This window comes from Aegilops tauschii, chromosome 2 (assembly GCF_002575655.3).
Source record: "Aegilops tauschii subsp. strangulata cultivar AL8/78 chromosome 2, Aet v6.0, whole genome shotgun sequence".
Lineage (NCBI taxonomy): Eukaryota > Viridiplantae > Streptophyta > Magnoliopsida > Poales > Poaceae > Aegilops > Aegilops tauschii.
Window position 1 is genome coordinate 32,017,887 of NC_053036.3, and position 15,329 is coordinate 32,033,215.

The following is a 15,329-nucleotide window of genomic DNA, read 5'->3' on the forward strand; positions in this document are numbered from 1 at the left end:
GTGTATGTATTTTGTTGGCTTCACATGTTTGACCGGTCCACGCGTCTAGGTGGTAGAAAGCTCATCCAACCGTGATGTCCCCGCCCACCCCGCATCTATGGTATTTCATATTTGTGCTCACCTATCAATTTGGCAGTAGAGGAAGGGGGGCGATTTGTGGCGGTCGATGTCGTTCACCCACGGAGGAGGTGTGGAGGCGGCGTAGTTGCCTTTCTGCACTGCCTGGAGGAAGCCGTGGTGGGCATCGTTCGTCGAAGCAAGGGCACTCAACCACCCGTTTACGGTAAGCCCTCTGCACTGTCCGCTTTCCCCCATTTCTTATGCAAATTCACATATTTCTGCCATTTTTAGTTAATTGGTTGCCGAGGGGAGAGAATTAGAGTAGGAACATCAAGTAAGATTACGTAAGTGGTTACCTATATGTCGGATTATTGGTTGCTTTGACCGACTTAAAAGGGAGTGCTCCACATGGGATGCCTTTCTCCGTAGGTGTGGAATGCCATTTTCAATGGGTCCAACATTCTCTATAGGTGTGAATGCCATTTTCAGTGGGGGTGTCCAATATTCTCTGTAGGTGTGGAATGTCATTTTCAGTCGGGTCCAACATTCTCTACATATGTGAATGCCAGTTTTAGTGGGGTCCAATATTCTCTATAGACGTGAAATACTATTTTCAGTGGGGTCCAATATTCTCAATAGGTCTGAATGTCATTTTCAATGGGGTCTAATATTCTCTATTGGTGTGAATGTAATTTTCAATGCGATCCAATGCATCTCTATATGTATGAAATGCCATTTTAGCGGGTTCTATCTAATGAGCAACATGACTTTAATGGTGCCACTAAATGTTCCACCTAATGCTTTTCATAAATTTAATGGATGTGAAAAGTCCATGTCAGTGGATGGCCCACCTGATGATTTTCATTTTCACAAATTTAATTGATTTGACAGGTCAATGTCATTAGATGTTCCATTTAATATTTCTCACAAATTTAATGAAAAGTAAAATGCACTTTGTGTGTCCAAATTTGTTGGTAAAAGTTCTTCTACTTTGGTCACTATACATGATGTCGGGGCCATGTATGGTTATTGTTTACGTGTTGTGCGTGTATTTTGTTGGCTTGACATGTTTGACCATCCACGCGTCCAGGTGGTAGAAAGCTCCTCCAACCGTGATGTCCTCCGCAAAGGCAACCAAAGAGATGAACCACTGAGAAGTTGGGCTCACTAAAAATGATTACTTAATTTCTTCTTGAGACCATTATAATATATCGTGAGGCAAAGGTATAATACACACTATGGCATATTGTTAAAGGCTTATCTGATTTGATCTTTGAGTCTACTTAAGAGTCGTCACATGTTATTAGGCACCGCTACCAACTACTTGTTGCAATGATGTTTCTAAGTTCCGACCATGTAAAAGTATGATAAAACCTAAAGGGACGCGCACTTTGGAGGTTGGAACACACTACTGATTTGATCAATTAATTAGTGGACCTCTAATGTAGAGAAGTGGTGAAGTGAGCCTTACTCAGATGGTTAGGTTCTTTGTGGTGGAACCAACCCACGAGGGTTCAAGTCCTAGATTTAGACATTGGTTCTCGCATTTTCCTGAATTTATTTCAGGCTTTTCGGCGATGCCCATTCAATGGGAGAACACGTTCCCATCGACTACGGAGGCGCCTATGGTGACTTTGTCAATCTTAAGATGATGTGTCGACTTAATTTCTTGGAGGTTCTCACATGGGTAGGGATGCGTGTGTGCATTCAAAGGAGTGAGTGTAAGTTTGTTTAGATGAGCGTCTCCGTCTGTACTGTGTTAAAAAATGTAGAGAACTGGTATGGGAGTTCATGGTATGCACTATTGCTTATGAAGTTAAGCAAACTTGTATGACAAGTTGTTGCCGTGTGTGCGCCAAGAAAACTTGTGTAACAAGTTAGCTTGCACAACAAGCTACTGCCATGTGGATGGCATGTTGACTAAGTTAGCTGGAGATCTTCGCTTGAAGAGATTTCAATCCTATCAGCTCGTTGTAGCCGCAGCGGACGAAGAGGCACTCTTTGTGTATGACGCACACGAAGATCTACTCTTCGTATCTGATGTGGACAGAGATCCTCTCTTCATTGCGGCAACGTACGAAGATCTCTCTTCGTGACCATAATGGACAAGGAGTCCATTGACAGACCAAACTCGCCACCGCCATCTTTAGCCGTCGTGACTTAGGGACGTGGAATTTCACAGTGCCAAGAAAAGGTAGGGACACGTTTGACAGACTACATGGATTTGGGGCACTTTGCATCTATGGCCTGACACATCCTGGCTGAGTGAAGAAAGGATGAAACCCATATTCTGCACATAGTTTGTTTGCCTGCATCCCCTCTAGACTGGCTACGTAGAAACGCACGCATGGTGTTTGGTTGCAAGCATGTTCTAGGCAGATGCAGAGCGTTGGTATTTGGTTACATGCAACACGTGGCTGGTAACCTTTCATTGGAATGATGAGGTTACCAACACACAATCATGCACAACATAGATAAACATGCATAGCATAGACCCATAAACTAGAGTCTTACACACACAGGGGGGCACTTAAACGAGTAACAGTTGTGGAAAAGTCTTGAACATCCTACGTAAAAGTCTTACAGGTGCAGAGATAACTTTCCAAAGATCCATGGCAAATGCGTCGTCATGCCTCTTGCACTTAGTCGCCACCTCGACGCCATTGTCGCTGAAGACTATCGCCTTTAGGGTGTTGTGGGTCCCCAACTTGAAGGTGACGAGGTACCCGATCCTGATATGGTGAGCAATGGCAAAGCGGGCCCAACCCTTATCAAGGGTCAGCTTGCCGTTGATCATCTGAACTATCACCCTCCAGGCATAGAAGGTGTTCGTACTTGGTAGAAAATCCCCTGGGACGGTGGTCAAGCGCTTGGTGAACTGCTCCAACTTGGGTGCAAGGATTACCTTGTAGAAGTGGCTTCGGCTGGCGTCCTCATGGAAATGGCCTTAGTTCTTCGGCCTCTTGGCGGTGCTACTGAGGTCCACTACTGCCTCGACCTTCATGTCGGACTCACCCTCCTGGCCTTTTGAGGAGTTCCCTGAAACACCATTGTCGATCTGCATCGAACATAAGAACAAGAGGGACAAAATGTAATCCACATACGAATAACAATAATGGAGGTATGCAGAAAATCTACCACACTTCATCTTCAACATTCATTCATCCCACTCACCTACCCACTGCTTAGACCTCCAAAGCCCATATTTATCTACCTCCACACTATATCTTGACCCATCTCTCTATCTGTGTCTTCTACCGTCTCCTCTTCCATAGCTCTATCTGTCTCACCACCGCCTGATATATCTCCAACGTATCTATAATTTATGAAGTATTCATGTCATATTTATAACAATTTTATATGGTTTTGGTGTGATTTGAATGGAACTAACCCGGACTGACGTTGTTTTCAGCAAAACTACCTTGGTGTTGTTTTTTATGCAGAAATAAAAGTTTTCGGAATGGGATGAAAATTTATGGTGATTTTTGTGGACCAAAAGAGACTCCCAAAGCTTCCAGGAAGGACCAGAAGCCTCACGAGGAAACGACAAGACTGGGGGCGTGCCCTCCCCCCAGGGCACGTCGGGCACGTGAAACCAAGATAAAAAAATTCCTATAAATACCAAAAACCTTAGAAAGAAACCAAGAACTTCCACTCCGCCGCCGCAAGCCTCTGTACGGAAGCGTTCTCATCTGGAGACCTTCTCTGGCACCCTGTCAGAGGGGGAAATCATCACCGGAGGCCATCTTCATCAACCCGGCGGCCACCATGACAAGGAGGGAGTAGTTCACCCTTGGGGCTGATGGTATGCACCGGTAGCTATGTGTTTGATCTCTCTCTCTCTCGTCTTCTTGATTTGGCACGATCTTGATGTACTGCGAGCTTTGTTAATATGGTTGGATCATAAGGTGTTTCTCCCACTCTATCTTGTTGTGATGAATTGAGTTTTTATCTTCGAGGTTCCACTATTATCGGATTGAATACTTTTATGGATTTGAGAACACTTGATGTATGTCTTTCATATGAATACCCATGGTGGCAATGGTGTAATATATTGATTCACTTGATGTATGTTTTGGCAGTCAACTCGTGGATTCCCGAGGTGACATTGGGTAATCTATGCATAGGGGTTGATGCACGTTTTCGTCCTACTTTCTCCGATAGAAATATTGGTGCACTCTTTGAAGTTCTTTGTGTTGGATTGAATATTATGAATCTGAAGTTGTTTGATGCATCTCGAATAATCAACTCACGAATACTTGTGGTGACATTGGAGTATCTAGGTGACATTAGAGTTGGTTGATGTGTATCATATGGTGTTATTTTAGTACAAACTCTAGGGCTGTTTGTGAAACTTATGGCTCAATAGATTGATCGGAAAAGATAACTTTGAGGTGGTTTCATACCCTACAACAATTTCTTCTTATGTTCTCTGCTTGATAAGAACTTTGGAGTGATTCTTTGTCGCATGTTGAGGGATTGTTATATGATTCAATTATGTTAGCACTATTCTTGGCAGCTTTCCCTTGCACATACCTGGGCCTGCCCTTGTCTATGTACTATTTAAAAGATCTCTCGTGGTCTCTTAATCCCAGTCATTTAACGAGTTGACAGGAGGCTATCTGGGTGCTTAGCCACTTTTCTCTCTTGGGGAGGTCATCTAATCATGATCAATTCAGTTTTGTCTGCTATTCCAAACTACTACATGGCATGTTTTTTGTGGCCAAAGGAGTCCCTAGAGAAATTAGAGAACTAGTTGAGAGCTTTCCTCTGGCAGGGCAAGAGTTATGTACATGGTAGTGATATCTCCTTTTTGTTGACCCGGTATTGGAACTAAAAAGAGTATCCCGCACCTATTTCCCCAGAGGTGACCCTGTGTTATCGAACCCACGAGAGGAAGATTCCCTTGAAGCAATGGTCTCTAGCAAGCTTTTGCTAAAGTGTCAAATCCAGCTTTTGATCGGATCAGCAAGAAAATAGTCATTCAAACACTTATAATAAAAAGAAGGTACGAGGATGAGGTCGTAATGCTTACAACCATGTATTGGTGTTGGGATAAAAAATGATATTAGTTTGTGCTCGGGAAGCAACCCATCAAGAGGTGCTTGCTTCGTTTGGAATGGGGGATGTGTCCAAATAACATCCTGACTTGCACGAGTCATGCATCAAGAATCAGTTGCCCTATCCATCTCTCGAGGTTGCCCCGATAATTAAGATAATAATATCAGACAAAAGCTTTGGGTGTTCAATGACTACACCTCATGTATCCCCAAGGATATGATCCATGTTACCCTACCGAACCTTACTGTCACCCGTGTTCGGTATAACACTTCACGGTCCCCTTGCTCCTAGCCTCACCGGTGCTCGATCTCCATGATCTTGGGTACCTCCAGGGATGAAGATCGTGGACAAGACAAGAGAATCTTCAAGATGCAACTTTATTTTACACATACAAGACGTTGTGTCAAAGGCTTCCATTGATCCCTTCACCAGATACCTGGGGATGCAAGGCTCATGCCTCACCCCATACCTCACCGGACTACTCACACATGGAGATCAGATCGCGAGAAGAAATCATTGAAGAACACATCTTGAGATTAATTGATTGCAATATGTCTTACAATAGATGCCTTATGCAATGCATGATTACAAGTATCAACTAGATGAGAGAGGGCTATGGTGGTGGAGATGCTATGGTGGTGGAGATGGCTATGGAGATGGTGGTGGCTAGGTCTGCGGGATGAAGATGATGAATGGGTTGTGGCTTCTGTGCTCCGTGCTCCTCCCCTCGTTCACATTTCGATGGGGTCCCTTCAACGGAAGTTGTTGGGCTGGACGACCTGCCTCGGAATCCATGCCATACGGGCTTGCGCCAGTATGGAACTTCGTCTTTTGTATTGTTTCTTCGCAGACGTCTCCAGATAATTCCTTCCTCCTCCATTCTTCTTCCATTCCATTTCCACACGTGATTTCTTCCCTTTTTAGCCCATTTCATGTGGAAACACATCAAAGAGAGGATTTGTGAAATGCTTTGCATTCATTAGTTATTAGTACCAATATCGGAACGAATACCTCTCTTTTATTGAAATATCTCGGTTTAAACAAGGTTGAAATGAGTGTAAAAGTATCACTCATCAGGTAGCCACTGCGCATTGTTGCTTGGGAGCAAGTAATCACGTCCAGAGAGGAGGGAGGTCTTGGCATTAGGGATCTCAAAGCCCACAACATTGCTTCGATATGCAAATTTGGGGCATGCATTCTAGCTACAAGCGAGTAACCTACCATGTTAGCAGTGGTTTGCGCAGCGACATTGCCAGCGAAGAATCACTAGCCTCACATCAAACAGCTATACTGTTGTTTGGAGAACTATAAAGTCATGCATCTCATTGGTTTCACAATCTTCCTCCTACTTGCTTGGCAATGGATCAACAATTTCCTTCTGGCATGACAAATGGTCCCTCTTGGGGAGGTTATACCTGGCTTTTCTCACACTTTACTCCTTCGCTAGAGACACTGGATGTACCATCTCCTCCCAGTATGTTCAAGGGCAGTGCGAACTCAAGCTACATCTGAATCTGTCTGTGCAAGCCACCGGAGAACTTGATGAGTTGCTGCCCTGCCTAGATGCCTGTCGACCAAACAACGGTCTGCAGGATAAATGTGTATTTGCCATCACCCAACAAACTTTAACCACTCACCATTTTTAAACCCTTCTAACCTTCGGAGGGGTTTCATGGGGAGTATGTTGCATATGTTTGGAAGGATATAATCCCTTTGAAGCATAGGATTTTTTTGTAGCTTGCTATCAGAGGACGTCTAAACACTAGTGATAACATGGTACGTAAACATTGGAACACTGTCTCTCCGGTTTCAGACGGTGATTTCTGCCAGCTACTGAAACAATCACCCACATCATCCTGCGCTGTCGGCATAGTCATCATCTTTGGGATAAGCTTGGTGTTCCACCCTTGGCAACAAGCACGACTGATATCGCCGACTTTGTAACTGTTGCAAGTGTTGGGGAACGTAGTAATTTCAAAAAATTTCCTACGCACACACAAGATCATGGTGATGCATAGCAATGAGAGGGGAGAGTGTTGTCCACGTACCCTCGTAGACTGAAAGCGGAAGCGTTAGCACAACGCAGTTGATGTAGTCGTACGTCTTCACGATCCGACCGATCAAGTACCGAACGCACGACACCTCCGAGTTCAGCACACGTTCAGCCCGATGACGCCCCTCGAACTCCAATCCAGCCGAGTGTTGAGGGAGAGTTTCGTCAACACGACGGCGTGGTGACGATGATGATGTTCTACCGACGCAGGGCTTCGCCTAAGCACCGCTACAGTATTATCGAGGTGGACTATGGTGGAGGGGGGCACCGCACACGGCTAAAAGATCAAACGATCAATTGTTGTGTCTCTAGGGTGCCCCCCTGCCCCCGTATATAAGGAGCAAGGGGGAGAGGTGCGGCCGGCCAGGAGAGGCGCGCCAGGAGGAGTCCTACTCCCACCGGGAGTAGGACTCCCTCCCTTTTCCTTGTTGGACTAGGAGTGGAGGGGGAAAGAGGAGGGAGAGAGGAAGGAAAGAGGGGCGCCGCCCCCCTCTCCTTCACCTATTCGGACTAGGGGGGAGGGGCGCGGGGCCCTGCTCTGGCCGCCTCTCCTCTCTTCCACTAAGGCCCACTATGGCCCATTAAGCCCCCGGGGGGTTCCGGTAACCTCCCGGTACTCCGGTAAAATTTCGATTTCACCCGGAACACTTCCGATATCCAAACATAGGCTTCCAATATATCAATCTTCATGTATCGACCATTTCGAGACTCCTCGTCATGTCCGTGATCACATCTGGGACTCCGAACAACCTTCGGTACATCAAAACATATAAACTCATAATATAACTGTCATCGAAACTTTAAGCGTGCGGACCCTACGGGTTCGAGAACTATGTAGACATGACCGAGACACGTCTCCGGTCAATAACCAATAGCGGAACCTGGATGCGCATATTGGCTCCCACATATTCTACAAAGATCTTTATCGGTCAGACCGCATAACAACATACGTTGTTCCCTTTGTCATCGGTATGTTACTTGCCCGAGATTCGATCGTCGGTATCTCAATACCTAGTTCAGTGTCGTTACTGGCAAGTTTCTTTACTCGTTCCGTAATCCATCATCCCGCAACAAACTCATTAGTTGCAATGCTTGCAAGGCTTAAGTGATGTGCATTACCGAGAGGGCCCAGAGATACCTCTCCGACAATCGGAGTGACAAATCCTAATCTCGAAATACGCCAACCTAACAAGTACCTTCGGAGACACCTGTAGAGCACCTTTATAATCACCCAGTTACGTTGTGACGTTTGGTAGCACACAAAGTGTTCCTCCGGTAAACGGGAGTTGCATAATCTCATAGTCATAGGAACATGTATAAGTCATGAAGAAAGCAATAGCAACATACTAAACGATCGAGTGCTAAGCTAACAGAATGGGTCAAGTCAATCACATCATTCTCCTAATGATGTGATCCCGTTAATTAAATGACAACTCATGTCTATGGCTAGGAAACATAACCATCTTTGATCAACGAGTTAATCAAGTAGAGGCATACTAGTGACACTCTGTTTGTCTATGTATTCACACATGTATTGTGTTTCCGGTTAATACAATTCTAGCATGAATAATAAACATTTATCATGATATAAGGAAATAAATAATAATTTTATTATTGCCTCTAGGGCATATTTCCTTCAGTCTCCCACTTGCACTAGAGTCAATAATCTAGATTACACAGTAATGATTCTAACACCCATGGAGCCTCGGTGCTGATCATGTTTTGCTCGTGGAAGAGGCTTAGTCAACGGGTCTGCAACATTCAGATCCGTATGTATCTTGCAAATTTCTATGTCTCCCACCTGGACTAAATCCCAGATGGAATTGAAGCGTCTCTTGATGTGCTTGGTTCTCTTGTGAAATCTAGATTCCTTCGCCAAGGCAGTTGCACCAGTATTGTCACAAAAGATTTTCATTGGACCCGATGCACTAGGTATGACACCTAGATCAAATATGAACTCCTTCATCCAGACTCCTTCATTTGCTGCTTTCGAAGCAGCTATGTATTTTGCTTCACACGTAGATCCCGCCACGACGCTTTGTTTAGAACTGCACCAACTGACAGCTCCACCGTTCAATGTAAACACGTATCCGGTTTGCGATTCAGAATTGTCTGGATCAGTGTCAAAGCTTGCATCATCGTAACCATTTATGATGAGCTCTTTGTCACCTCCATAGACGAGAAACATATCCTTAGTCCTTTTCAGGTATTTCAGGATGTTCTTGACCGCTGTCCAATGATCCACTCCTGGATTACTTTGGTACCTCCCTGCTAGACTTATAGCAAGGCACACATCAGGTCTGGTACACAGCATTGCATACATGATAGAGCCTATGGCGGAAGCATAGGGAACATCTTTCATCTTCTCTCTATCTACTGCAGTGGTCGGGCATTGAGTCTTACTCAACCTCACACCTTGTAACACAGGCAAGAACCCTTTCTTTGCTTGATCCATTTTGAACTTCTTCAAAACTTTGTCAAGGTATGTGCTTTGTGAAAGTCCAATTAAGCGTCTTGATCTATCTCTATAGATCTTGATGCCCAATATATACGCAGCTTCACCGAGGTCTTTCATTGAAAAACTCTTATTCAAGTGTCCCTTTATGCTATCCAGAAATTCTATATCATTTCCAATCAGCAATATGTCATCCACATATAATATCAGAAATGCTACAGAGCTCCCACTCACTTTCTTGTAAATACAGGCTTCTCCAAAAGTCTGTACAAAACCAAATGCTTTAATCACACTATCAAAGCGTTTATTCCAACTCCGAGAGGCTTGCACCAGTCCACAAATGGATTGCTGGAGCTTGCACACTTTGTTAGCTCCCTTTGGATCGACAAAACCTTCCGGTTGCATCATATACAACTCTTCTTCCAGAAATCCATTCAGGAATGCAGTTTTGACATCCATTTGCCAAATTTCATAATCATAAAATGCGGCAATTGCTAACATGATTCGGACAGACTTAAGCATCGCTACGGGTGAGAAGGTCTCATCGTAGTCAATCCCTTGAACTTGTCGAAAACCTTTTGCAACAAGTCGAGCTTTATAGACAGTAACATTACCGTCAGCGTCAGTCTTCTTCTTGAAGATCCATTTATTCTCAATTGCTTGCCGATCATCGGGCAAGTCAACCAAAGTCCACACTTTGTTCTCATACATGGACCCCATCTCAGATTTCATGGCTTCAAGCCATTTTGCGGAATCTGGGCTCACCATCGCTTCTTCATAGTTCGTAGGTTCGTCATGGTCTAGTAACATAACCTCCAGAACAGGATTACCGTACCACTCTGGCGCGGATCTTACTCTGGTTGACCTACGAGGTTCAGTAATAACTTGATCTGAAGTTCCATGATCATCATCATTAACTTCCTCACTAATTGGTATAGGCGTCGCAGAAACTGGTTTCTGCGATGAACTACTTTCCAATAAGGGAGCAGGTACAATTACCTCATCAAGTTCTACTTTCCTCCCACTCACTTCTTTCGAGAGAAACTCCTTCTCCAGAAAAATTCTGAATTTAGCAACAAAAGTCTTGCCTTCGGATCTGTGATAGAAGGTGTACCCAACAGTCTCCTTTGGGTATCCTATGAAGACACATTTCTCCGATTTGGGTTCGAGCTTATCAGGTTGAATCTTTTTCACATAAGCATCGCAGCCCCAAACTTTAAGAAACGACAACTTTGGTTTCTTGCCAAAGCACAGTTCATAAGGCGTCGTCTCAACGGATTTTGATGGTGCCCTATTTAACGTGAATGCGGCCGTCCCTAAAGCATAACCCCAAAATGATAGCGGTAAATCAGTAAGAGACATCATATATCGCACCATATCTAGTAAAGTACGATTACGACGTTCGGACACACCATTACGCTGTGGTGTTCCGGGTGGCGTGAGTTGCGAAACTATTCCGCATTGTTTCAAATGAAGACCAAACTCATAACTCAAATATTCTCCTCCACGATCAGATCGTAGAAACTTTATTTTCTTGTTACGATGATTTTCAACTTCACTCTGAAATTCTTTGAACTTTTCAAATGTTTCAGACTTATGTTTCATTAAGTAGATATACCCATATCTGCTTAAATCATCTGTGAAGGTGAGAAAATAACGATATCCGCCACGAGCCTCAACATTCATCGGATCACATACATCTGTATGTATGATTTCCAACAAATCTGTTGCTCTCTCCATAGTTCCGAGAACGGCGTTTTAGTCATCTTGCCCATGAGGCACGGTTCGCAAGTACCAAGTGATTCATAATCAAGTGGTTCCAAAAGTCCATCAGTATGGAGTTTCTTCATGCGGTTTACACCGATATGTCCTAAACGGCAGTGCCACAAATAAGTTGCACTATCATTATCAACTCTGCATCTTTTGGCTTCAATACTATGAATATGTGTATCACCACTATCGAGATTCAACAAAAATAGACCACTCTTCAAGGGTGCATGACCATAAAAGATATTACTCATATAAATAGAACAACCATTATTCTCTGATTTAAATGAATAACCGTCTCGCATCAAAAAAGATCCAGATATAATGTTCATGCTTAACGCTGACACCAAATAACAATTATTTAGGTCTAAAACTAATCCCAAAGGTAGATGTAGAGGTAGCGTGCCGACCGCGATCACATCGACTTTGGAACCATTTCCCACGCGCATCGTCACCTCGTCCTTAGCCAATCTTCGCTTAATCCGTAGCCCCTGCTTCGAGTTGCAAATATTAGCAACAGAACCAGTATCAAATACCCAGGTGCTACTGCGAGCATTAGTAAGGTACACATCAATAACATGTATATCACATATACCTTTGTTCACCTTGCCATCCTTCTTATCCGCCAAATACTTGGGGCAGTTCCGCTTCCAGTGACCAGTCTGCTTGCAGTAGAAGCACTCAGTCTCAGGCTTAGGTCCAGACTTGGATTTCTTCTCCTGAACAGCAGCTTGCTTGCTGTTCTTCTTGAAGTTCCCCTTCTTCTTCCCTTTGCCCTTTTTCTTGAAACTGGTGGTCTTATTGACCATCAACACTTGATGCTCCTTTTTTATTTCTACCTCCGCAGCCTTTAGCATTGCGAAGAGCTCGGGAATCGTCTTATCCATCCCTTGCATGTTATAGTTCATCACGAAGCTCTTGTAGCTTGGTGGCAGTGATTGAAGAATTATGTCAATGACGCTATCATCCAGAAGATTAACTCCCAGTTGAATCAAGTGATTGTTATACCCAGACATTTTGAGTATATGCTCACTGACAGAACTATTCTCTTCCATCTTGCAGCTATAGAACTTATTGGAGACTTCATATCTCTCAATCCGGGCATTTGCTTGAAATATTAACTTCAACTCCTGGAACATCTCATATGCTCCATGACGTTCAAAACGTCGTTGAAGACCCAGTTCTAAGCCGTAAAGCATGGCACACTGAACTATCGAGTAGTCATCAGCTTTGCTCTACCAGACGTTCATAACATCTGGTGTTGCTCCTCCAGCAGGTCTGGCACGCGGCGGTGCTTCCAGGACGTAATTCTTCTGTGCAGCAATGAGGACAATCCTCAAGTTACGGACCCAGTCCGTGTAATTGCTACCATCATCTTTCAACTTTGCTTTCTCAAGGAACGCATTAAAATTCAACGGAACAACACCACAGGCCATCTATCTACAATCAACATAGACAAGCAAGATACTATCAGGTACTAAGTTCATGATAAATTTAAGTTCAATTAATCATATTACTTAAGAACTCCCACTTAGATAGACATCCCTCTAATCCTCTAAGTGATCACGTGATCCATATCAACTAAACCATGTCCGATCATCACGTGAGATGGAGTAGTTTCAACGGTGAACATCACTATGTTGATCATATCCACTATATGATTCACGCTCGACCTTTCGGTCTCCGTGTTCCGAGGCCATATCTGTTATATGCTAGGCTCGTCAAGCTCAACCTGAGTATTCCGCGTGTGCAACTGTTTTGCACCCGTTGTATTTGAACGTAGAGCCTATCACACCCGATCATCATGTGGTGTCTCAGCACGAAGAACTTTCGCAACGGTGCATACTCAGGGAGAACACTTATACTTTGATAATTTAGTGATGGATCATCTTATAATGCTACCGTCAATCAATGCAACATAAGATGCATAAAAGATAAACATCACATGCAATCAATGTAAGTGATATGATATGGCCATTATCATCTTGTGCTTGTGATCTCCATCTCCAAAGCACCGTCATGATCACCATCGTCACCGGCGCGACACCTTGATCTCCATCGTAGCATCGTTGTCGTCTCGCCAATCTTATGCTTCTACGACTATCGCTACCGCTTAGTGATAAAGTAAAGCATTACAGAGCAATTGGATTGCATACAATAAAGCGACAACCATATGGCTCCTGCCGGTTGCCGATAACTCGGTTACAAAACATGATCATCTCATACAATAAAATTTAGCATCATGTCTTGACCATATCACATCACAACATGCCCTGCAAAAACAAGTTAGACGTCCTCTACTTTGTTGTTGCAAGTTTTACGTGGCTGCTACGGGCTTAGCAAGAACCGTTCTGACCTACGCATCAAAACCACAACGATAGTTTGTCAAGTTGGTGCTGTTTTAACCTTCGTAAGGACCGGGCGTAGCCACACTCGGTTCAACTAAAGTTGGAGAAACTGACACCCGCCAGCCACCTCTGTGCAAAGCACGTCGGAAGAACCAGTCTCGCGTAAGCGTACGCGTAATGTCGGTCCGGGCCGCTTCATCCAACAATACCGCCAAACCAAAGTATGACATGCTGGTAAGCAGTATGACTTATATCGCCCACAACTCACTTGTGTTCTACTCATGCATATAACATCAACGCATAAAACCAGGCTCGGATGCCACTGTTGGGGAACGTAGTAATTTCAAAAAAAAATCCTACGCACACGCAAGATCATGGTGATGCATAGCAACGAGAGGGGAGAGTGTTGTCCACGTACCCTCGTAGACCGAAAGCGGAAGCGTTAGCACAACGCAGTTGATGTAGTCGTGCGTCTTCACGATCCGACCGATCAAGTACCGAACGCACGGCACCTCCGAGTTCAGCACACGTTCAGCCCGATGACGTGCCTCGAACTCCGATCCAGCCGAGTGTTGAGGGAGAGTTTCGTCAACACGACGGCGTGGTTACGATGATGATGTTCTACCGACGCAGGGCTTCGCCTAAGCACCGCTACAGTATTATCGAGGTGGACTATGGTGGAGGGGGGCACCGCACACGGCTAAAAGATCAAACGATCAATTGTTGTGTCTCTAGGGTGCCCCCTGCCCCCGTATATAAAGGAGCAAGGGGAGAGGTGCGGCTGGCCAGGAGAGGCGCGCCAGGAGGAGTCCTACTCCCACCGGGAGGAGGACTCCCTCCCTTTTCCTTGTTGGACTAGGAGTGGAGGGGGAAAGAAGAGGGAGAGAGGAAGGAAAGGGGGGCACCGCCCCCCTCTCCTTGTCCTATTCGGACTAGGTGGGAGGGGCGCGCGGCCCTGCCCTGGCCGCCTCTCCTCTCTTCCACTAAGGCCCACTATGGCCCATTAAGCCCCCGGGGGGTTCCGGTAACCTCCCGGTACTCCGGTAAAATTCCGATTTCACTCGGAACACTTTCGATATCCAAACGTAGGCTTCCAATATATCAATCGTCATGTCTCGACCATTTCGAGACTCCTCGTCATGTCCGTGATCTCATCCGGGACTCCGAACAACCTTCGGTACATCAAAACATATAAACTCATAATATAACTGTCATCGAAACTTTTAGCGTGCGGACCCTACGGGTTCGAGAACTATGTAGACATGACCGAGACACGTCTCCGGTCAATAACCAATAGCGAAACCTGGATGCTCATATTGGCTCCCACATATTCTACGAAGATCTTTATCGGTCAGACCGCATAACAACATACGTTGTTCCCTTTGTCATCGGTATGTTACTTGCCCGAGATTCGATCGTCGGTATCTCAATACCTAGTTCAATCTCATTACCGGCAAGTCTCTTTACTCGTTCTGTAATACATCATCCCGTAACAAACTCATTAGTTGCAATGCTTGCAAGGCTTAAGTGATGTGCATTACCGAGAGGGCCCAGACATACCTCTTCGACAATCGGAGTGACAAAT